Below are 6,461 nucleotides of genomic sequence, written 5' to 3'. Positions count from 1 at the left end.
CTACAGAGAGCACTTCTGCTCTCCAGGTCTCAGATATCCTTGGTTATGTTTGGCCAACATATAGCGTCTTTGGCTTTCCAGATACAGGCTCTTATTCCATACTGCCTTTGATCTATTCTTGAGAGAATTTCTGTTCTCCATGATCTGGGTTTTATGCTTTGACTGCCTTTGAATATAGTGATATTTCTCATGCTTAGTTTGTCTCGATAATTGTAGTATTCTTAAAAGTATTCTTAAAAGAAGCTGGGGCTTCTTCTGTGGTGCCTGACCATTCATGGAGAACGATGGACATGAGGACTAATAACATTTTGTCTTAAGTTGTTTACTCTCAGATTCTATCCAACATCTGACTTGAAAATGGCATTGGGCTGGCTTGGTTAATGCTTTTCTTGTCTTTCTGTGTTGTCCATGTTGCTATCAGGTTAAGGGTCTCATGTTCTTGTTCAGTTGCTATATTACTTTTGCAGCATAGTTATCTGTGTACAGCTCAGTACATAGCATCCCTCTAGCATGAACACTGGAGTTTCAGTAACCTGCACGGTGGGTATTTTGGTGCTGATAGCAGTGGTTTGTTCTCTAGTGGTTTACAGTTATTTTTCTGCTTGAGTAGTTTCCTGTCCCTGAACATACTGATCAAACATTTCACATGCGAATGCTATTGCAACACATTCCTTTCAGTTTGTTGTTGCACTGGCAGTAGTGACTCCACAACGAAAGCTGTGCGCTCTGCTGTCCTTTTTTGTAACACTGATACCCCAGATCCATCTAACTGACATCGCATTATCTGGTTGCCTATTAGTTCATATTTCAGTATGGACTATTTGGTGACCAAGTTCTTGATACACATGATGGTTATGTTGCAGTAAGCACGTCAATACAGCATTTTTGTCTAGTAGTTGTTTCAGGGGCTCACACACATTTAAGATATTTGGGGAAGAAAATGTCAGTTTATCATTCCTAGGAGCTTATGAACTGATTTAATAACTTTAGGCATGGGTATCTGCTTTATTGCGTTTAACTTTTTGGAGTCAGGTTGTAGCCCTTGGGAGGTCAGCAAGTGTCCCGTTCCCAGTGCTGCAATCAATCACAGTTTCATCTGGATTTTATTAAATATTAGATTTATTTCCCTAGCTTTTTTCTAGCAGTCAGACGGGGTTGTGGTCATGATCTACCACAATTGTTAGAGGAGCTGTTGTAATGAACTGCTGCAGTTATGCCATCCTCTCTCCCATGTTCAAACACCTGAATGTTATCAGCTGTGATACTGATCTTGGTAAGTCCTGTGAGCACATCTTGCTGGCAGCACTGATATCCTTTCTATGGAGGTTTGATCCCAAATGGCATTCTCAGCCATCTCTATCTTCTGGATGGTATCCAAACAGATGAAGGTGCTTGCTTTCTCTATGAGCTTTGGCATAAGGATTTCTTACTGCAGTGATTACTTATGACCCTATATCGGGATCATTTCTGATTATCATATTTTTCTCCATGGGTCTTTGCATTTTGTTTCTCTGTCCTACTTCGGATTTGTGCACTGGTCTTTGTTTTGGGTGGAAACATTTGTCTCACAGTTTGAGTTTGAAGGTTGCTGATTATTTGAGCATATTTCTTCCATAAAGGAGCTCGATGACTTCCCACAACTATCTTAAATGGCCGGGTCCACATGAGCAGGGGTGTGCCCACAAATTGTAGCAGCACAGATTTGTGCCACTACTTTGTGCCCCAGTGCACGCCACTACCCATGTGCTTTGCAGCGGGACATACTCCACATGCTGCAAGGAGGGAGCCCTGTACTGCCTGCTTCCCCATCTCGAGGCACCCTGCCCTAGCCAGATGGGGAGCAGCTGCCTGGGGTGCAGGGTACCTCAGCACAGGAGCTCCACAGTGCATGGAGACAGGAGAGCAGGCAGCCCTGTGTTGCCTGCTCCCCTATCTCTGCATTTGTCCCATGCTCACCACTTTGGCATGGGTTGTGCTGCTTTCTTTCCAGGGTTTGTTTGGTTTTTTTGCTACCAGGAAATCCCAGTATGAAATTTTGGCTCCACACTGCAAATTAGCAGCCCAGCACACTGATCAATGTGCAACTTGTGTGGTTTGTGGTGCTGCAAAGAGGTCTGCAGTGCCACAAAACACACGTGCCTGCATGTCTGGATCCAGCCTAAAGGGTGGTGGTTAAACCCAGTGGTTTCAGTAAGCTTGAGTCCAACTTGCAACACCCTCCCTCTATAAGATATTGTAACACTGACAGTGCTGCAGTTTAGCTCAACACTGTCTGTGGAGGTAAGCAAAGATATTGTTTCATTCTGTAAACCTCTTAAACTTATTGTAGCACTCAGAAACAGAGAAAGACATGGGGTAGGAGTGGTATAGATTAGCAGAGATCTTTTTTCTGTGTGGAGGTTAAGAGAATGAATAGACAGAAGATTTTCTTTCTTTTTGGCACAGTAATTAACAATAAAGCAACACATTAGAAATGCCAACAGTGAAAATACCTGTAGCCAGAATGTTTAGGATTACACCTGTGGGCCCAGATTATCATCCTCCTGTCACAAAATCCAGGAAAGGAGGCTCATGCTAAGGCAAGCGTTCTCCAGCATCATCCTGTCAGGAAGTTGGTTTTTGCTCTCTCTCTTCCACCTGGCCACACACAAATATTTGGTAGACCCCACAAGACCAACATACAGACCCAAGGCTCTGGCACTCAGTCACTCTGTGGTAGTGTGACCCCATAACAAACAAGTCATCAGGGATGCCCCACGCTATAGCTTCCCTTAGAGTTCTGCACTAATGGGGTATGCTATTGCCATCGGGGGTGCCAACTGTCAGCAAATTTACTGACTTTCAGTGAAAAAATTAGACTAAATTTCTGACAACAAAGTCCATAAAAATCTTTAGCAGTCAATAAGAACACTAAGCAGCCACAGCTTGATTGAAGCTCTGACAAATAGATCATAGAAGTGCCACCTGATGTCTGAGCATGAGCATAGGAGAGCATTCTCTCAGCCATGTGCTGCTGCTGCTGCTGTGTCCCAGTCTGGCTATAATACTTCTGGGTCACTGGTAGGCCTCTTTGGGGATTTGTATCATGACAGTGGGAGCAGGGCCAGTAGGGAAAAGGCTGGTGGGGGTGAGCTGGGGAAGCAGCATGATCCAGGGTGCAGTCAGGAGCATCAGGGTTTAGGGGTTAGTAGCGAGGCCCTGGAGGAGGGGGACAGCACAGCATAAGACCATTGCTGAAATCAAGCAGGGTTGCCAACTCAAGAATTTTTGTTTGACTGCAAACTTTTTACTAACAACTAAACTTTTGCACATTTTTACTATGGTTAATGTTAAACTCCTAAATCGAACCCAGTCCTTCTAACTGGGACATGGCAGCAGGCCTGGCACAAGAATTATATTTACATTATGTAAAACATATATCAGTAAAACATGTCAGCAAAAAAGTTTGGCAGTCAGTAAAAAGCTTGCATATTGTCAGTAAAAAAGCACTTTCTTGAGTTGGCAACCATGATTGCCATCATTGTTTTCTTATGAGCAGTTGCAGTTCCCAAACCTGTGTTTCACAAATGATGTCACAGGAACAGTATTGCTGTCAGCCTGGAGAATCAAGGCCCCCAAAACCTTCATCTTCTTGCAGGTTTGAAAAATTACCCATGTTTCAAGTAAATTCAAAACTGTCTTGACAGCACCCCATTTCTCATGTGGAAACAAAACCCATTTATTGACTCAAAGGTTAATGAAAGATTGACTGAACATATTTACAAATAGTTTCCCTTATGAAAATCTTTTGTTACAATGGATCTTCCCCCATGATTTATCTGGTGGCATTTGATCTTGAATTCTTCCTTCCCCCCTCATTTCTGCAGTACAAAGGAAGAGTCAAACTGGCTACTTAATTGGCTAAATACATCACTTGAAGTGTTACATTCTAGAACCTGATTTTTTTCTTCAAATTATTTACACTTCAGAGTGGAAAAATAGCAACATTACTACAGGATTAGATTAAACTTCCTCAGGTTAATGGGCTCAGTGTCAGGAATGAATAATCACAAGTGTGTAGCCAGTAAAGAGACCATAAAGGCTCATTCTTTTCACTATATTTTCTACACCATGAATATATTAAAATATTTTCCTGGTATAAAAAGAAAGGAGATAGCCTTTTGTTTTCCTCGTTTCACAGCAAATGCTCATGTCATTCCCAGTACAATGAATTCCTTAAAAACTATACCAGTCAGTTTTTATCTTCCCTTCAAGACCCAGAGGCCATTGGAAAAATCTTTCACTTGGCTTAACTTTGCTGAATATATTTAACCAGTAAATTATTTGTCTTCTGAACTAGAAGAACCAATATACATTTATGCTCCAGGAATGGTTTGTTTTACTTACTTTATGAGTGAGGACTGCAATAGTAGCAAAGCCAAAGGACATTTAATTAAGTTATATTTGCTTTTTCATGATCTTTTAGCTCTAGATTATAAATCACGAATCAATGAGTACTTAATTTCCTCTTATAGCATTAAAAGTAATTGCTTCATAAATTCGCTTTAGTAATCCAAATATTTGCACAGAGTACAGCACAAAGAAGTTGTTTCATTGATGAGATCCCTAACTTCCTTTTTTTTTTTCATTAACAGTACCTAAGATGCTGAGTGTCCTAAATTCCTAGGGTGAAATTCTGGACCATGGCCATCAATGGAAAATTTTCCTTTGATTTAAATGGATTACAATACAGTCGAACCAGTATCACCTATGGACAGATCCCTGTCCCTATGTAGAATTCCACAGGACTTGGTTACAGGGACATAGCAGTTCTCTGTAGAGCTGGGGCCCAGATTTGGAAAACTACTTAGATCCTTACCTGATAGGTTCTGCATTCCTGGATTTGAGTTTCCATATTATCATAATAGATCAGGTTAAGGCCTCTTCAAGTAGTTGCTGAAATGTGCTAATTGTAACAGAGCACCAGGACACCTATACATGAGCAACAAGGCTGCTCTGATGCGCTGTAATTACAGCACGTCAGAGCAGGCTCAATTAAATCAAGTTTGCTGGACCATGCTAGTTGCTGTGCTCCAGCAGACTCCAGTGTCTCATGAATCAGCGTCCCCATGCTTAAAAATGACAACAGGAGCGCTTTAACTAAAGCTCGTTGAACGAGCTTTAGTTAAAGCACCTACACCATCATTTTTAATCACAGTGATGCTGATACATGAGACACTCCGGAGGCTTTAATTAGAGCAGCTTTTGAAGCTGCTCTAATTAAAGTGCCTCCCCCACAACATTTCTGGAACTCATGTATAAATGCCCCTGATATTCAGGAGGCTGTAACCCTTTGTTTTCATTTACTAGGTGTTGTATTGTGACAGTATGTTTTTTGTTACAAGGTGTCTCCATTTTTTCTCTGTTGCAGGGGTTTAGGTTGTAGCCATGTTGGTCTAAGGATATAGGCAGACAAGGTTCCTTGGGTGAATTTGATATCTTTTATTAGACCAACCCAAATGGTTGCAGTGGACGAAACCCTAACCTTGACCGCTACATTGACTACTTCAGGGAAAGAATGAACAATGAAGTAATCAGCAACACACGCCACCACAACAACCTCTCTCTACCAGAGAAAAAGGCCATAGAATCTCTAAGATCTAACCACCAAATAGTAATAAAACCAGCAGATAAAGGAGGAGCCATAGTCATCCTAAACCGTGAGGATTACATAAAGGAAGCCAACAGACAGCTCTCTGACACCACCTACTACAAAGAACTACAAGAAGATCCTACTCCCCTTTTCACCAAAAAACTCAACAATACCATCAACTCATTTCCATCAAGGTTACAAGAAAAACTACAGACCTTGATCCCCCCGCTACCTAACCCAGGGACTTTTTACATGCTCCCTAAAATCCACAAACAAGGGAACCCTGGCAGACCTATCATATCCAACCATGGGACCCTAACTGAGGAAATATCAGGTTTTGTTGAATCCATCCTAAAACCGCTTGTCACCCACAGAGCAAGTTTTGTACAAGACACTACAGACTTTCTACGGAAACTTAAAAACATAGACCACCTTCCCAGCAACACACTCCTAGCCACCATGGACGTTACCAGCCTATATACCAACATCCCACACCAGGATGGCATCCATGCCTGCCTTGCATATCTACAGGAACAAGATTACAACCCAGAATACAGACCCAAAGATATCACTGAGCTTATCCCCCCGCTACCTAACCCAGGGACTTTTTACATGCTCCCTAAAATCCACAAACAAGGGAACCCTGGCAGACCTATCATATCCAACCATGGGACGCTAACTGAGGAAATATCAGGTTTTGTTGAATCCATCCTAAAACCGCTTGTCACCCACAGAGCAAGTTTTGTCCAAGACACCACGGACTTGCTACGGAAACTTAAAAACATAGACCACCTTCCCAGCAACACACTCCTAGCCACCATGGACGTTA

This window comes from Alligator sinensis, unplaced genomic scaffold (genome assembly GCF_000455745.1).
Source record: "Alligator sinensis unplaced genomic scaffold, ASM45574v1 scaffold193_1, whole genome shotgun sequence".
In the NCBI taxonomy this organism is placed as follows: domain Eukaryota; kingdom Metazoa; phylum Chordata; order Crocodylia; family Alligatoridae; genus Alligator; species Alligator sinensis.
This window is presented reverse-complemented; position numbering follows the sequence as displayed.